General features: G+C 39.6%; 1 protein-coding gene across 2 annotated transcripts in view; it reads right to left on the bottom strand.

Moving 5' to 3' along the window:
- Window positions 1–19,109, bottom strand: part of dapk1 (death-associated protein kinase 1) — a 77,526-nt gene that overhangs the window by 48,009 nt on the left and 10,408 nt on the right. The window lies entirely within an intron of this gene.

Raw genomic sequence — 19,109 nt, 5'->3', positions numbered from 1 at the left:
CTCTCGTACTTCTGGAGAAGCTTATATGTTGGGCAGAACTGAGGGATTATGGTTGTGTTACAGTATTATGGATTATATTATGTATTGGCTGCAAAAGTACCTGCGTTTATAACTGAGGATTAATCTTCAGCCACAAATATGATTTAAAACATTTTAGCAAGTTGTGTGATTTCTATGATCTGAAAAAGCAGAATTTATTCATACTTTTCTAGATAAAACCTTGGAACTCCTAGTTGAATCTACAGCTGTATCAATTAGTTGATTAAGTATTTAGTCAACTGATAAAAAAAAATCAATCTGCAAGAATTCTAATCACTTAAGTCATCATTTTAAGCCAACTTCAGAGAGAAATACCATAAATTCACTGCTGCTAGCTTTTCAAATTCCTGGTGTTCTGTATCCTTTATCATAGCAAACTAAACATCCTTGGGTTTTTCCAATTTTAAGATTTGAACTTGGGAAACTGAGTTGGTCTTTTTTTTTTTGAAGACTTGATAGTCAAGCAGGAGAAATAGGTTCCCATGTACCCGCATGGCATTTTTTGGTAACCAGTTTTTTCTTTTTAGGACCATAATGGTGTCTAGTTAAAATTTTTTGCCAAGGTCATGGGTCATGGGGGGGGGGTTCTTTTGGCGGCCATCTTGAATTGATGTCCATGCGTGTGTTGAAAAAAAAAACGCGACCAAAAAAAACAATCCTAGTTTAATGTTGCAACAAAAAGACCCCACTGAGGTTTGATGCCTTATGAACTGTAGCCAGCCTCCGTGTTTGTGCACGGAGCAACAATATGGCAAAATGTTCCCTGCTGAGATAATACTCACTTTTACCAACAAATGTCTAAAACTATGATTTGGATCCCACAACGAAACATTTCATTTTTTAAGAAAGCTCTAAGCTCCGGGTCGTACATGGCAACTCTCACACCTGCCCAGATGTTATATATTTTACAGTGTTAACAGGCTGCAGCAGAGATGGCCTTAGATAAGTGGAATTAAAAAAAAAACTATGTGTGAGCAGCGTGATTGCTGAAGTGCACACACAAGCACTTTTACTGTTTAGCCGATCCAAATGTGGTGGTGAGCCTGCGTGACATTTAAGTGTGACAAATAGGTCTATCTATGAACGACACGGGAGCTGTTATGGAAATTCCACCATCATGTTGCCGTGCGGCGTTGATGTTGTTGTACGCTGCTATCTGACTGGATAACGCTGACTGCACTGTCACTCTACCCAAGTACCGCCAGAAAAACCACTCGGAGGGGATAGCAAGGACACTTGGCTGAGGGCTGTTGACGCCTCCGCCGATTGTGCCTCCTCCCGGCCCTGGCAATCATGAAGCACTTAGTGTACCAAACACCCACGGAGGGAGGAAGAGAACAAGGGAGTAAGGGGGTGAGAGAAAGGAGGAAAACGAGAGAGAGAGAGAGAGAGAGTGCCACATTCTGTCTAATTTTTTTTTAAGGTTTCCATGGCCAGATTTTCACGCACATTTACGGAACAGAGAGGAAGCTATCTGGCAAAAACTCCCTCTGCCTTGGCCACAATAAAGAGAGAGGGCCCTGTGCTGTCATCTGACTCCCACAGTCCTGCCAAGACTAGAGAGCACAGTTGTCAGGAAGCAGTTTAGTAATTTAGCTATATGTCTCCCGCTCTAATACTCTGTCTACAATGTGTCTTCCGATATTTAATGAGTAAAATGCAGGATCCAAACTACAACACTGCCAGCTGCAGAGAGGCTTTAAAAGAAATAAGGCAACAGCAAACTCCCTCGGGATGTATCACTAACAAAAACGTCACCTCGTTCTGACTCTGGACTGTAGCCCGTCTCTCGGGCTGATCGGTGGAGTCTGAGGTCACGACCACATTAATGTGAACGAATCGAGAAGTTTTCTGCTAAAACAATAGAAAGATCTGAATATTAAATGTCTTTGATCCCTTTCAACAAACATGGTAATCAGGTATTCAGACTTATCATCAGGGCAAAGCTTGATTTAATTGCCTCTAACTGTATCTGATCACTTACTTTTATGTTTCTATCAAAGCTGAAATCATTAGTGTAGTTTACTTAGTTAATTTAAGAAAAATACAAAACATTCATTGCTTCCAGCTTCTCCCATGAGATGGATTTGCTGATTTTCTGTTTTATATTGTTGTTAATCTAATACCTTTGGGGTTTGGACTGTCGGTCAGACATGAAAAGTAATCTGAAGATGTTATTATAAGCTGATAAGTCATGGTTATTTTACAACATTTTAATATTATAGACTAAAATCACTGACGTTAAACTCAATAATGAACCAGGGATGCTGATGCCACTGATATGTCTAAACAAGGCGAACAATAATTCTTACTTGCTGAAGCCGATGTTACGGCTCTGGATATACTCTACATTGATATCATGATAAACCACATAATTCTGACAGTCATAAATTTGGAGCTGAACTACTCGCTAAACGGAACGACGGCTCTTTAAGGAAGCGACTCGTCCTGCGACCGAGCCGGAGACACGGAGCGGACAATAGCGGAGAGAAGACAGAGCTGAGGACGAAGGCTTTCTCATGCTAATGACACTTCCACCCCCATTCAGTCTGACCTCACCCTATTGTGGTTCCCACCTCCGTGCGGATAGAATAGGATTTGATCTGTTTCTTCCAGACAAATTGACAGCAAGGCCTTAGAGAGCCGTCGGTCGCACTGTGTACATGTAATTTAATACACACACACACACACACATGACTCCATAATCTGTATTTAAATGACTGAACACCTGGTACAGACACACACACACCTGGCTGGATGAAGTCACAATACACTGGATGTTATTGTCGCTTTAGCTACAAATGCACAGCTGTAAAAGTTGATGAGAGAGATGAAGATGATGGCTGATGATTATATGTTTGGGCTATGAGTTTTAAAAAAGTACTGTGTTATTTGCAGTGGTTCATATTTTTGGCCAATAAAAACTTTGCCCTTTTTTTTTTTTATAAACATAAAGTATTCTGCAAGTTCAGCAGATACAAAACAAATTACGTAACATCACATGACAAACCGCTGAAACTGGAAAAGTAGGAAATTGGCACCTGATGAAACTTAAATGCCAACAGTAACAACAACAAACCATTCGATATTTTTCAACTTATTCATATGCTGTCAAATTTTCCACTGCTGTAAGCTCACGCAGAGGAAAAGTCTAATCTGTAAAGCTGTGTGGTACTCGGTGTGAAAATACTGCTGAGGATGAGAAAGGAAAACACAGCTGATTTCCTGTTCTTGATTATACACCATCTGTGCACTTTTTGAAAACATCATGTGACTCTCGAAATGTTACTGTTTGCTTAACTTGTCCAGTGAATGAGCTTATCCATAAAAAAAAAACATACATGTAGCAGTGTTTTCTCTGGATTAAACTACATCTAAAAAGGTGGTGGCGTCTTACAGTAAAAAGCAATCATGGGTGAGAAATGTACAACTGTTGGACTCTAATGTTCAGCACACACACAAAAAAGTCCTTTGCACACACACACACACACACACACAAAAAGAGAACTGATTCAGACACTTGAAAATATTATGTGTGATATTTTGTAAGAGCTCTTATGCTGCCTGACAGTTAAATAGGCAGTGAAGCCTTGTGAATACAAACACTGAAAAGTTCACTGTTCAGTACGACTATACCTCAATATCAGTAAAGAGTTCTGTGAATTTCCAAAGGCCATATCATCTATTTTTAAGGGTATGACTGATTATAGAACTATTGATGTGTGATTAGGTTTTTATAGTTCTTAACAACTTATGTACTGATGTTAATAATTCTTGTTTTGACTGAGCTACACAGAGAAGGGAAACTTGAGTTGTAATAAGGGAAGTGAAGGAAAATACCTTGAATAGTGAATGATGGAAGACATTCATTGTTATTCCCCAAAGCACTTTATGTGAATCCTTGAGGTCTAAGAAACGGGATGAATGAATTTGCTTCTTTATAAAACCTTTGCAAAGCCATTTTTTCTTCAAGGTTTGACACCTGCATCGTATACATCCATGTTTACATACAAGTACTCTTCTTCTTTAATGCCTCTGTTAGCATATTGCTTACTACAACCTGCAGAGTGTGAAACCATTGACAGGACTGTGTGTGTGCAGAAGACAAAGAAAAAGAGGACATACTCTTTAAAAAAAAAAAAGAAGCTCCATAGCTCTACCAGAGGTCAAGAACTCCACAGGGTCCCTTTAAGGCATCAGGTTCTGCAAGATAATATATTTACAACTGCAGAAACATTGTTGACGCTATCAGCCTCGACAGACTAGTGAATAATCATTTGTCAACATATCTTATGGTTGAAAAAATATGAAAAATTTGTGCTGCTGTGCCGCAGACCACCAGAGATGTCCAAAAACTATTAAAACATGTCAATGAGCCACAGTGTTGTTCTCTCAGGGTCTGAGCATGTTAGTTTGTTTAGAAACTGCACCAAAGACTAATAACTATAATCATGAATCTCTGCAGAGTAGTTCTGTGTACAGCAGGCACCACTGCGGAGCCATTTCTACATAAACTACTTGTATATTCTATCTGGTGTCTTTGTTTTTATTTATTTTGATTGTATTTGATTTTATTTTCTTTGACTGAGAAGCACTTTGTGACTGCAGTCTGTGAAAGAAGCTATATAAATAAACTTTGTTTGCTTTGCTACAGTGCCTGTACTCTTCATAGCTAAACAACACGTCACCCGGTGCAACAAGAAATTTCCAGTCATCCGTTTAAAAATGGATATTACGAAAACATAACAACGATAACAGCTAAAAGACGCATCGAGAAAACAACTGCCTGTTTTTAGTGATAGTTTTAGGGTATGCGGAAAGCGAACCGCACCTCTGCACTGCTTTTATTTCCAAAGCTTTCCCACTGTACGCACATAAAGAGAGAGGAAAGAGAGCCCACCCTTAGTTAACAACACCAGCTGCACACACATACAAACAAGGGGAAAATGGCAGCGGTTCAAATTGAGCTCTCTGTCCTTAGTGAGGTGGTGGAACTCCAAAAGCTGCTTTGAAAATTAAACACCCTTTCCCTGGATGAGTTTCTCTTCCTGGGAGCTGAGACTTACCCTTTAAAATGTAAGATGCTGAGAGCTACGTTAACAGGAGTCAACGTTAATGTGGTGGATTCTCCTTGCTGCAGGATAGACCCCCCCCCCCTCCCCTTTATGTTTACTTACTAGTAGAGGCTATCTGGGAAATCCCTCTCATCCTCTGGGGATGTTCAGGGAGAGCAGTGACTTGCACGAATGCTGCTGAATAAGCGCAAGGTTGGAGCAGAAAATAACGAGCGGGCCGTGAAGAAAAAAAAAAACCCTTCCTGGGAATCACTGACAAACACGGGGCTGTTTTTCAAGAGCAGCTCCCCCTCTCGAGCCTGTTTAGTGCAAAAAAAACCCCAGATAGTCTGCGGTATCAAATTGCTCAGTCCCCTTTGTTGTGCGTAAAGCAAAAGACAAGGCTTCCAAAGCTTTTGGCCTACTTGTTTCTATAAAGCAACTGGAGGGGAGGAGATGATAGGATAGGAAGGGAGAGCAGGTTGGGAAAGCAGAGGAGAGGTTTGTTTGTGTCTATCGGAGCTGCCTGTGTGTGTGTGTGTGTGTGTGTGTGTGAGAGAAGCTGCCTCGCGTTACTTAACACCGCTGGCTGGAGAGTGTTTATCTCTGGAAAGATACTGCGGCAGTTAACAGATTTATTGCTGCGTGTTTCTCTTTTTCCCTTCACGTTGTAGATCTGGGTGACAATAACAGCTCAGATGTTACCTCAGGTTAACGAGACGCCAACCTGCCTGTTGAATGTACACACACGGAAACGCGGTTGCGTATACAAAAGTACAAAGTAACTGACCCTCCTTCAGCTGCTTCTTAAAAACAGACCTGCTCTCGGTCGATTTACATGCAAACAGCCGCATGGAGGCCCGGGTTAAGAGCATCTGTTCAGCCTGTGCGAACACAGCAGATTTGATTTTTATTTCTGCTGAAGTGTTGATTTAAAGCTGTAGTTGAAGACAGGCCTCAGTATTAAAAGCACCGTGCTGGAACCTCCTTTAGAGACTTGCTCACGCTGCAGATATTAAATCAAACGCTGCTGCAAAATACTTACTGCAAGATGTTTGGAAGAGAAGCATCTGTTGAATGAATGTAACGCAATGTAGAGCTGAACTGATGTGTCGATTAATCATTCAGTTCAATCAACAGAAAATTCCTTGGCAGCTTTTTTGATGATGGTTTTTCAAAGCACAAATGCCAAAATTTCCCAGCTCCAGCTTCTCAATTATGATTATAATTATGATTTGCTGCTTTTATTTGTCTTATGTAATAGTGTTGTTGGGTTTCGGACCGTCGGTTGGACATAAGCCTGAAGATCTTGGGCTTAAGGATGTTTCAATGCACGTTTTTCACTGTTTTCTGACGTTTTATAGACCAAAAATTCACTGATTCATTGAGATAATAACTGGCAGATTCATTGATTAGGTCCAGGTTGCAGCCCTAATGTGATCATCTTTCAGCAGCACAGTTCAGTAATATGCTACTGTAGGAAGTGCGATATTTGATTCCTCATAAAACATGTTGTCTGACTTTTCATATTTGATGCTTCCCTCAGAAAATCTGTCTGAGGTAAAAACATCTTGTCCTGTTGATGTAGTAGGAATTAAATATAAGTAAAGATTAGAGAGAGCAGCTTTGGCATGGTACGTCTTCTAACAGGTTTCACTTTCATGAAAAGCAACAAACAAGACGGCTTTAAACCAAAGAGATGCGATGCGTTGTAAGTCCGCTCTGTAATAAGACCGACCAGCGGACACTAGTGAGCTGTCAAATCAGTGCGGTCTCGCCCGGATGACCGGTTGATCTTAGTTAGAGCTTTCTGCTCTGACTGGGAGTTTGGCCTTGTCAAAATGAGGCAGCGATGGAATGATCAATGTACAGCGGTAATGAGAGACAGAAAGGCCTTGTAAACAAAAGTCAGTGAAGTGGGGAGTGGGGTATGGTGAGGAATATGTTTGATGACAGTGTGTAATGTGCAGTAAATAAATCAGTCTGAACAGAGCAAGGAGCTGTAGATTGTTTCTATATTACTACTTAGCCATTTCTATACTTAGAGTACATTTATGATTTGTAAGTATTTTTATGGTGTGAACTGGTACACACCCAGAAGCAGAAGCTGCTGCAGCTCTTTTATAGTGTGTAATAACTGCTGACTTCAAGATAAAAGATAGAGATTAGGAAAAGAACCTACATTTAGCAACCAAGGATAAACTGGACGGTGATTTAACAATAAAAAAAAAGGCATTCACAATAACAAAATACATGTGCCAAGACTCACAGTAAAACAATGAATCACGTGCAGTACTGTAATGTTCATCATCCATTTAAATGGCTGTTAATTCATAAAGAACTGATTTATAACCACACTTTTTTTTTTTTTTTTTTTTTTTTTTTACAGTGGCTTATCATTTCCTTTAACACTCAAGTAATGAGGAAATATTTGCTGACTACATCAGGGTCACTTCACTGATTATCACCTCTCGAGTAGATAGCAGGAAGTAACTGGTTATACTACAGTTTCATCAAATCTGACAGACGCTCTGTGGTGCAACTGACCTACATGGGTATCAGACATTATGACATTATGGCTCTGATGCCACTAAATGAAAAGTGTTACTACTCGAGCCGAGACAAAAAGTCGCTGAAAGGAACTGTCTTATTTTTCTATCGGTGCGCTGTGATGTAATTCACCGATCAGTCAAAACATATGTCGTAATTAACACGACGTGATCAAATAGTTTTAGCTTTAATAAGTAGACACGAGGTTGTGTTGAAAAAGGCAGCTTCCTCTGTGAGAGTGAGGTGATAACAAGCTCAGTCTGAAGCTGAAGTCGTCGACGCGGGGTGTCTGGCACAGCTTGGGCTGACAGCAGCTGAAGATGACACACGTACTGCTTCTTTTTCTCAGACACACACACACACACACACACACACACACACACACACACACACACACACACACACAGACAACTACCTGCTTGGAGAATCTCTATTTTCCCCGGCTGGAGAGAAGATTTCAGCATGTGCTCCTGCTGGCTCTAAAAATCTCAGTGGCGGGGATTATGCATCAAATGCAGAAAATAAACCCTGGTGTTTTACCAATAGAAGCGTTTTTTTTTTTTCTTCCAGCCAGACAGTGCATGACCAAGCCTTTCTCTAAGACCGGGCTTATGCCGGGTCTGGACGGTATTAAATGTAAATCATTTACTGCAAAAAAAAATATATATATATATCAAAATAATTCCTACAAGGACAACGGGCTGGAAAAGGAAAGTGAGATATTCATCCCTCTAATCTTTGGCCTCAATCCTGCCATAATCCATCTATACATTACAGTCTTTTCTATAGAGCCTACGGTCACGGGGGTATAATGCATTGTGTTCCATGACATCCTTACACCCATCAAACACAACAAAGGATAAGAGAATAAAAAAAGCCCTACTAGCAACAGGTTGTCAGCACAGTGCAACATGTTATTAACACTGCGCTATATATACATGTAAAGATGATGGCATTAAACACATGTTTCAAGCTCTTTTCAGAGCAGTATCTGACCCATCACCTTTCCCTACAATTTATCTATGCTTCTATTAGTGATGGGTTTAACTTCAGCCTGTTGTCACAACAACTACTGAGCCTCCAGTATATTAAGCAAATCCACTGCATGACCTTGTTATCCTTATAATAGCATATCTTCCTTTTGTTCTAATCATTATTTTCATGAAAGATTATTCTGTTTATTAATCAATTTAGTCTATACAATGTGACAAAATAGTGAAAAATGCCAACCACAAGATACCAGAGACCTGACATCCATAACCCAACGATATTCAATTAACAAAGATATTAAACAAAATAAGTAGAACATTTTTCCTTAATGACTTTAACGATCATCAAAATAACACAACGCAATTCCTAAACTGAGCAGCGTATTCAAGGTCTTTATTTGATGTAACTTTAAAGAATAGGAAACATTGTCTTTGTGCTGCACTGGCCAGTTCTACTTGGCATATCATCTCCTTCCACTACTGTGAGCCAGCTATTGATCGGCTCTGTGTACTACTACTGTGAAATAGGAGAGGGTGCTGAAAAGCTGAAACGTGTTAAGTACAATAGCAGGCGGGCTAGCGGAGCTTCAGGAAGGCGCTCACCACGCACACAAGTCCCTGTCAGATCTGATACTGATGCATACGGACTGATGAAGGATGACACACACACGCGGGGAAACACAATGGGTGTGATCTCACCGACCGACACTTTGGTTTCCTTTGGCGTGAACCGCAGAGGAAGCGTGCTTTGTTCCATTTTTTTGTATTTTGTTCATTTTGGTTAATGCTGCCTAGTAACAAGCGTACCAGACAATGAATAAAGGCACAAGAGCAAAGTAAATTTTATGTTTCTCAAGTGTTTTTGAAGACCTACCACCAACAGTAATAAAATAGTATTAGATTATTATTTATTTATTATACTATTATTAGCATCTGCTCAATTGTCTTTGGCTAGCGATGCCATTTTTTGCATCCCGGTGTACACTGAGTGTTATCCCTGCGATAACCTCAGCAAATACCTAATCTACACTGCTGCCTCACATCTGCCTATTAAATCCGCTCTATGGACTGACATACTTTCTAGAGATGGTGCAGTGAAAGGGATTTGATGTCATTAAATACAGGTCTACATTTCAGGTTGGCTATCACAAGCCATCTGATAAAAGTGAGGCACTGTGTTCTGGCATGAGTCTCCATCCCCGGCAGCTTTGTGACAAAGCAGCTTTTATGCAGTCCGATGATTGGCTGATGGGATCAGTCATCACCATGTCAGCCTGGTGGTAACGAGTGGCAGGCTTGACATCTCTATACAAACCAGATCGTCACACAGTAACCCCTGGCTAAGTGAGTGGAATACACTGTATATATAGTATTATTGGATTATTTAAACTCTCAAACGTTAATATCAGTATTATGGGACCAGAAGGGACAGTGACAGTTATATTTTGGCATTGAAAATAAAATTTGGAAGCAGATATAATATAAATGTAATATAAAAAATAAAACCTGAACTGAAAAAGGAAACACTGGCATTCAAACACTTGTATTGAAAAAAGTTGCACTGAAAAATAAAACACAGCCATTAAATAAAAATTACAATCTTATTTTATTTTGATATTTTTTGCATCATGTTTTTCAATATCAATCTTCAGATTTTTTTCTTCATGTCTTTTTTCAGTGACAGGTTTTTTTTTTTAAATTACGTTGTCAGTTTTTTTTCAGTTTCAACTTTTCGTCAGTGTTTTGGCGTAGAGAGGAGGACCTACATTACCCAGCATGCCTTGCAGTCTGACAAAGATGTCCGAGGGTGATGTAATCATGGCGGAGATTTTGAACCACACAGTTGTAATTTTCGCTCTAGGACTGTTAATATGTTACTTTATTAAGATATGATATTTTTTCCATTTAGATTCCCAGTAAGGCCTGTTTGTGAATCTGCTGATCAGGATAAAGTGCTTGAATGTGTTCACTCTAACTAAGTTTGCAGAACAGCAGCTAGTCTCAGTGTGTGTGGTTAAAATAGAAAAGAAAATTAGCAACCTCACTGCTGCTTATTGGGAAAAGACAGAGAGCATAGAAAACAGTAAAAATGTTATGAAGAAATGAAATGTTGTTGCAAGGTTTTTACACATCCAGAACTATGTTAAAAATATCACTGAGAAAGTGAAACACTAATGAATGTTCATTAAAACACACTGAAATGTATAAATACAATCTCCTTTGATTTGCACTGAGAAATTGAGGCCAGCTACTCCATTAGTTGTTCATTGGCGTTCTGCCTTTTTACCTTGCAGGGCATGACCGTGACTCTTAAGTGTTTCCATACTTAGAGAAGAAGCATCACAGTCAAACTCATCTGCCAAACTGTCATAGAAAAAACAAAGCATCAGTCAGCTTTTATGGACGTGGTGATGAACTTGAGGTTTGAACAGGACTGCAAAAGTAGGGGTGTAACGGTAGGCGTGTTCGTCCTGAACTGTCACGTTTGCTATAGAGTTAAATGAACCAGGGATATTCGGTTACAATACCATTACACTATTCTATGCATCTTAAAGAAAACTGAGGCTATACTATACAAAACACTTTATTAAAAACTTTGCATACGTCTTTATAAGGAAACTTACACTATACTATACTAAAATACTTCATACAAATCTCCGCTGGTTGCATTTGGCAGTTGTGGTGGCGTTGCAGCAGGAGCTTGAACACCCACATGCCCCCAGACACACGTGGCAGATATCTGCACTCTTCTAGTTATAAATGACATCATTAGATTATTAATACTGAAGTGTAAGCAGCATTTTATTGTTGTAGCTGTTGGAGGTGGAGCTAGTTTAAACTGCTTTATAAACAGTTAAACCATAAATCTGTTGTCAGCAGGTGTCCTGACCCACTGCAGGAAACAGAAAGGTTGTTTTCCTTTTTCCACCGCAGCACAATTAAGCTGTTTCAGTAATATTTTTGGCTAATGAGCCATTGTTGGATGTTTACATTTTTCAAAATAAAAGACCAAAATGTTATTTTCTACCTTTATTTTTATTTTTTTTTCTGCTGTACTGAAATTGTACCAAACTGTGAATTTTGTGTACCGTTACATCCTTCTGCCAAGTGTTTTGGATAACATGAAAAGAACAAATGCTTACTGATAAACCTTGGATGTGCAATGGTGGGTTTTGCTTTTCAAAATCAGAGATTAATATTTCATGGGGATAAAAAATCATCTTTGCTGTTTTGCTGCCAAATTGCTTGGCACTTAAGAGAGCAAAAACAAAGTGAGAGTGAAAGAAAGAGAGCAGTGTGTGAAAGTGGGAAATGGCTCAGCTTCTGTGTGCGTCATATTTTACCAGTTATTCTGTTGAACCTAACAATTCCTCATGAAAATCTTTGCAATGGCTTTTAGTTCTGATATCTAGTTCCTTCTTTGTTTTCATCTGAATTCTTTCCATCCCAATTGAACAACCACAAGACTTTTTTTTTTTTCCAACAATATACCCTATTGAGAATCTGGGTCATGCCACATGAAAGGAAGGGAACTAACAATCTTTATTTTTGTGTGAGGTGTCGCTTTAAATGTGCCTGGTCACTGCAATTACAGTCCTGCTTCTCTAGTTAATTGAATTGTCTTTGGCTCATGAGGGATGAATAAAGTCTCAGTACGCTGCGAACCGTCCTTTGGCAGATTCAGTGTCCATATTCACCTCATCAGTCTGTTCCTCTGGCAGCAAAACTAGAGATGATACATCTCTGAGCACTTCCTCTACTTCCTCTATTCTCTTGACACTTGTTGGCTGTTTATGTAGTGGAGGAAGTGATAAGTATAAATGACAAAGAAGATAAAAATCAGAACAGTAGCCACATACTGCAGAGAAATTACAAACGGTACTACTTGCCCGAACCCTGTGACGTTTCCATTCTCTGCTCTGAAAAGTAGGCCTTTAGTTGATCAACTGATTTTTTTTTTTTTTTTTTTTTAGCAAAAATGTCCAACATAAGTTCAAGCTGCTTTTCTTTGTTTACAGTATGTAAACTGGACATATTCTGTACTGTTTTTATAGACCAAATGAATAATTGCCAGATTAAGCAATAATGAAAATAACTGTTAATTGCAGGCCCAGTTAAGACCAATGTATTCCACACTACATGTTGTTAAAATCCAGTTAAACCATTAAGCTGTCATTCTTCTGCTGATAGATACTAAATATTACTGCTAAAGGTTTTTGGCTACTTTTCTCTTACACATTATGAATCATTTTATACTAGTTCTAATATATTTTCAAGCAGTTTTTTTCAATATATTGTAAAATGTCACCTACTGAAGTATCTTCCTAAATGAAAACTTCAAAGTTTGTCCAACGTCTGAACCAAACTCAACAATGATGGCTAATGGCCACAAACATCCCACAAGGCAACAGAGTTCAAAACAACACATATGCAACACAAATGCCTTCTTTAATGGATTAATGAACTGCAAAGACACATAACTCGAACAGTTCAGTCAGAGGCCTTTAGTGTGGCCGATGGAGAAGAAGACCGGTTTTCATTGGTTTCATGCGCCTTTCACATCAGTTTTAATCTACTCATCTCTTCCCAGTCGCTTCCGACCACATTCGGGCCAGACCACCGAACCCTAAATGCCACCGTCTCTGCAGGTCAACCGCTGACGGAGAAGCAGAAAGGATGCTGCCTCTCCGCTGTCCGATATGATTCAGTGTGAGAACTCCCCGTGGAGGCCAAGCTTTTCATTAGCATGGAGCGAAGTGTGGGAGGGCGGCTCAGAGTGCTCCCTGCCTACCCATCTTTAGTGTGGGCCACAAACTGCACCGGCAGAAAAACATTATGCAACCGCCATGCCATTGTGTACAGCGGAAGGGTAACCATGGCAACAGGATTCAGAGACTAAGCAGAGGAAGGAAGAGTGTGGTAGATAATCCTGGGTTGGTGTTAAAAGAGTGTGTGTGTGTGTGTGTGTGTGTGTGATTGCGTACAGATATGATTTTTTTGTCGGGATGTTCCAATAGAGTCATTTTTATGGCATAGTGGCCACCCTCGGTATTGCAAGATCACATGATGCACACTGTCCCAAAAAAACTTTATTTATCAAAATTGATATTTGGTTTGCAGCTTGTGCATTTCATTGGGATTTTCAAAATAAAATCTGAATTAAAAAAAAAAAAAAATGGCAAAAATGTTTTCCCATATTGCCTCACCCTAGCTCAATGTATATAGTATTTTTGGGGCATTTTTTGCCTTTGTTTGACAGTAGAGAGCTAATGAAATGAGAAAGAAAGAAAGAAAGGGGGATGAGAAGCAACAAAGCGTAGCAAACTCTCACTGGTGAAACCAGGTAGTCAACAAACTAACGCTTAGCTACTGAACTGATCAGGTTGACAGAGATGAAATAATCAGTCCAAAGCTAAACAACAGATTTTTAGAATATCTGCATGAAACGTTTAAATAGCTCAGTCAAAAATAATGCAATTATGTGTGACTGTGACTTTTTTCTCACTTGTCTGCAGGTGTATGGACTTTTTTTTCCCAACACACAGCTGTTTTACACTCTGGCAGCCAAACGTGAACTCGGGAGGGAGGAGTCACATTCAGACACAGTTGCAGTTTTAAAAACTATAAGCGACAGCACTGACGGACAGATTCCTGACAGAGAGCAGAATGAGAGGCAGGCTTGTGTTTGCGCTTGTCTAGTAGCCACAGTGAAAAGCCATTCAACGTGTCAGAAGAATGTCATTCACCTCCCCCAGCTTCGGGGTTTTAAGGCAGCACAGACAATGGATACATTGTGCGTAGAGGTAAGGAGAGGTGAAAGGTTTTCTTTACCATCTTCAGACTTGTTATGATCTACAGTCACCATGGCTCCCAAACATTTTCACTGTCCAGAGCTCCTGAACGGATTCCAACAGCCAAACTGTTATTATAGTCATTAAAAGACATTCTTTACCAGTATATGTGCATAAATACAATCGTCCTGGTAGACTCTAAGGATCTCTGTGTTGGTGGTAGAAAGACTGATCTGGACAACTATGTCACCTCCTCTGACAGTTGTCTGAGAGAATGAATTCTTGGTGCAGAGATAATTGGCAAAGCCTAATGAAAACATTCAATGTGAAACAATGGGATTAGTTGATGGAGTATGAAGCTCTTAGTGCTCCTCTATGGTTGTGATTTTGAGGCTTACAATAGTTAATAATATATGCAAATATTCAGTGACCAATATATGACCAATACTATGTCAAAACAATCCAACCATGAATGACTAGGACATGGTAATTGTCTCTAATTGAAACACACGTTACAGCAAATTGGTACCATTGAGTAAAATCATATTGTTACCTTTTCTCATATTTAGACAACACTAAATGGCCAATGTCCAGACAGATATCATACTAATTTTGATATTATACCAGAGTTTGAGACCAGTAACAACACTAGAGATGTATTAATCCAAACCATCAGATCAGGTATTGGACTTATTTATCACTATGTCAAATATCAGTACTTGGTATCACTAAACTGGCGAAATTTGCATTTAAATCAAGGACGATCTGAGTAAGAATAAGTTAAAAATATCACAAGCAGCTGAGACATTTGATGGTAAGCGACTGACAGTTCAGTCAGGACACTCGCATCAATATTGCAACAATATGCTTTTGCTTTGGCAGTGCGGCTCTGCTCATGTGATGCCCTGGAACAAATCTGAGCAAACCGGACACAGACGGTCCCTAAGCTCACAACCCTCCCTGGCATGCAGAGCCTGACGTTCGCAGCGTTTGATGAATATGAACACATATCGAAAGAAAGAGCAGTGAGGTGGCAGAGCTCGGAGTTGTCGCGTACAGGCTGATTAAATGTTTATACGGACAGCTGATTGTGAGCGACAGGTCGTGGACGTGATCGATGTAAACATGATATGTCATGTTGGCATTTCTCAAATGGCACTTCAGAATAAGAAGAGGCTTCGGTGTACTTGTCTGCTGTCCTAATAAGCTCGTTAGTTAAAACGGGAGGACAGAGAAAGTCAGAGACAAACGCAGAAGCCAACTTGATATCAGGCTCTGCATACAAAACGAGAGAAGTGCAAGACTGTTGTTCTGACAACCGAGGAGCTGGTGGCAGGAGGTGAAAAGGGGGGACTGCCGGTGCTTCGGCTGGCCCGTCTATCGTCTCCTGTTTTATTTTGTGCTTGGTCTTTAAAACATGGCCCCTATATGTCTGGTGAAACTGACATTCAGCAGGTTTCGTGGTGAGTAACTCCGTCATGACTAAGGGAAAAAATCAGGAAGCACACAGCCTGCTTTTGTAGGTTTTGCCAAGATGCTGATGTGACCCTGTTGTTATGAGCCCATCTCTAAAAACGACGAGTTGGCAGGAGATGAAATTCAACTGCGCTTAATGATACGTCATAATGACCGCGGGATTAACAGAACTGCATTTCCTCGCCTCCGGTCTGACCTTGTTGACATTAATTAAACCGACCCCGGTTTTCAAAGCTGTTGTCGATTCTTTTCATTATCTCAAAGCAGAAAAAAACACAGCGGAGAACACAAAAGGTTGATCTTTGAGGAAAGGATCTTCTAGGAAACCAAACATAACAGACTGAGGGAGCGTGAATACAGTCAAGGCAACTCAGAATGACAACAAAAATCCACCTAGAAACAAGCGATGGGACTTGTTTTTCCCCTAATTCCCAAGTTTTTATCTGTATGTCTGTTTATTTGGCATGAGAATACAATTTAACGTTACTGACATTTAAACAAGACTAATGAAACTGACTATAGAATCTAGAATAAGTGTGAGAAAGAGAGTGCAAAAGACAGGACAGGAAAGAGATAAAACTCACTCAGCAGGCTCTCAGGCGGTAAGCTCGCTCAGTTAACCTCTGGCCAACTGCCTTTACTTCAGTACAGGCGGGCTCTCTCTCTCCTTCCACCGAGAAAAACAAATCCTCGCTTAGGACAGATGCTTGGGCAGATGCGGGGCTCATCTGAGAGGCACTCTCTCCACCAAAGGCTATTCCGAGTCACCAATTTCAGTTTGAGTAGTGTTTCTGATGTAGCCCAGGAGGACACTTGCACTTAAAACAAGTAGGTGCTTAAAAATTCCCCTCGCTAGTTTATATTTTCTCTAGACTGAAAAATGAAAGGTATAAACTTTTACTTGATATTTGAATGTATATCCCAGAAATACCACTAACTGTTGGGCCAAGTGTGGCTCCTTCAGTATAACGTGAAACAAAAACTGGTTTTATCTACTATAACCTCACTTACAGTAGTCATACTTTCAGTCCTCTGAAGATTTTTCAACAACCATTTTTGATCCTTTTGTAGACTTACATTAAAAACACTAAGAACATTTCATTTATCAGAGATGATGGAGGTAGCAACAGGCCTTTAAGGGTTAAGAAAAAGGCATATTTTAACAAATGGTTAATGCGCAATGTCTTTAACAAAGCAATGGAGTAAAGTGAGTACAAAAATTCACTTTCAATTCAATAATTTACCAAGAAAGGACGTAGTAAACAGAACGTCTGACTGCCTGCATGTTCTCAGTGACAATTTTCTGTAGCTCTCACGCTGCTGACAGATGACCACAGCTCTGATATTTTGTCTTCAACATCCCATAACAAACATGGATTTTCTGACGTATGTATACATGCAAGCGCACATACTGTAAACATCTGCTATCCTGCAGGCAGACACAGCTCTGCTCCTCCAGCTGTTGCCACTATTATTTTCATTTTAGATTTTGTATTTATTTTTATGACACATCACTGATAATACTAACTACTCAAATGTTCTTCTGTTTATTCCACACAAACAAGCTGTTGTTGCTATTAGTAACACAAAAAGCATCGGAGGATTTTTTTAAGAGAAAGACTGGATGTTTAAATGAAGGTCCTTTTGAATTGACAGTGTTCCTCCTACTAAAGCCTTGGAGGGGCGGCCCGCCTCGCCTGAAAGAAACAAAAACAAATGAAACTTATACCAGCAGGATAGCGGGAGCACAACAGGCTCACCTGTGTTCAAATGTGTGTTGCATAGACTGTATAAGGTGTATCAGGGCCATAGTGGTGAATAAACACACTCTGTTTAGCCAGCTCTCAAATTCAGAAATAGCATTTATGCAAACTTTCCATGACTTTACAGCTGCTAGCTCAGACTGGCTCCCTACCAGTTTCTGTTGTAGTATCTAGGAGCGCTCGTTTTATTTTGAAAACTGAGACCATAGACTGTTTGAGACATGGAAACGGTTGTTACTATTGACACAGACCGACAAACCACCGCCCACTCGTGCTGCACGGGTTTCAAAACAAACAAACCCTCCATGCTGAAGCTAGCAGGCAGACTGAAGTCACAGTCACAGAGACAGACGAATCAGAGTTCAGAGGACATATATATATATATATATATATATATATATATATATATATATATATATATATATATATGACATGAGCAGCATCAAATAATAATCTGTTAGACAAAATACAACAAAGTAAACAGCTAACAAAAACTCTTCAGGGGTGTTAAAAGTTTTCAAAATGGACATTTTGTTGTTTTAACCATTTAGTTTATCCAGCGTGGCTGCTTTACTTTACAGTAATGTTACTGTAGCTTGATAGTTTGGATAGTTTGACTGCTTATGCATTCCTGCTGTGTGTTGTTTGTCCACAATTACAGTTATTAACACCACACAAGTTAGTTCTGCTTCATGCTCACTCAGACTCCAGAAGAGGAAGGCTTTTTACATTTTCAGTCTGACTTACACCTGTTTCTAGATGAATTACTGTTCTGTAAATATTTTTAAAAGGCAGAGTCTGTTATCCAAATGTAAACTAAAAGACATCCCAACAAACAAAACACAAAGCACAAGATTAAAACCTGCTGTAAAAGGACTTTCAGATCTTTCAATACAGGTACTGACACTACACAACAAGTCTATCAACATGATGTTTACTTGAGCTGTTAGAAGGTTGTTGACTTCAGTAACTGTTTGATTGACAGATAGTTTCAGTGTTCAGGAAACACAAAATGCTGATTCATCATTCATCTGACTGATTCATCTACAAGTCAAACCCTTATCTTGATGTGGCTTCGTGTTTGACCTAATTAATTCCCCATAAGTCTGTTTTGTTATTTGTTATATTACAAACACTGATCTATATTAATGACGATATAGACGGTGTGAGAATCGAGATTTGTTAGTAAGATAGAGACTGACTGGTCCATCTATCATCAGTAAGGCTTACGTTTATTTATGTGTTGTAATTTATGTGCACTTGTTTAGAGAAACACCAATAAGGACAACCGCCTTACTACACGCATCTATGACAACACTGTTGACACCATATATCCATATCCGTGACACACCGCCCTGTGACAAAACTAGTAGTTTCGAGGGGCCTATCACCCACCCCCTGAAAAAAATCCCAGGGGAAACACTGAATTCCCAGCAGGTTGAAATT

The sequence above is a fragment of the Thunnus albacares genome, chromosome 2 (assembly GCF_914725855.1).
Source record: "Thunnus albacares chromosome 2, fThuAlb1.1, whole genome shotgun sequence".
Lineage (NCBI taxonomy): Eukaryota > Metazoa > Chordata > Actinopteri > Scombriformes > Scombridae > Thunnus > Thunnus albacares.
This window is presented reverse-complemented; position numbering and strand designations above follow the sequence as displayed.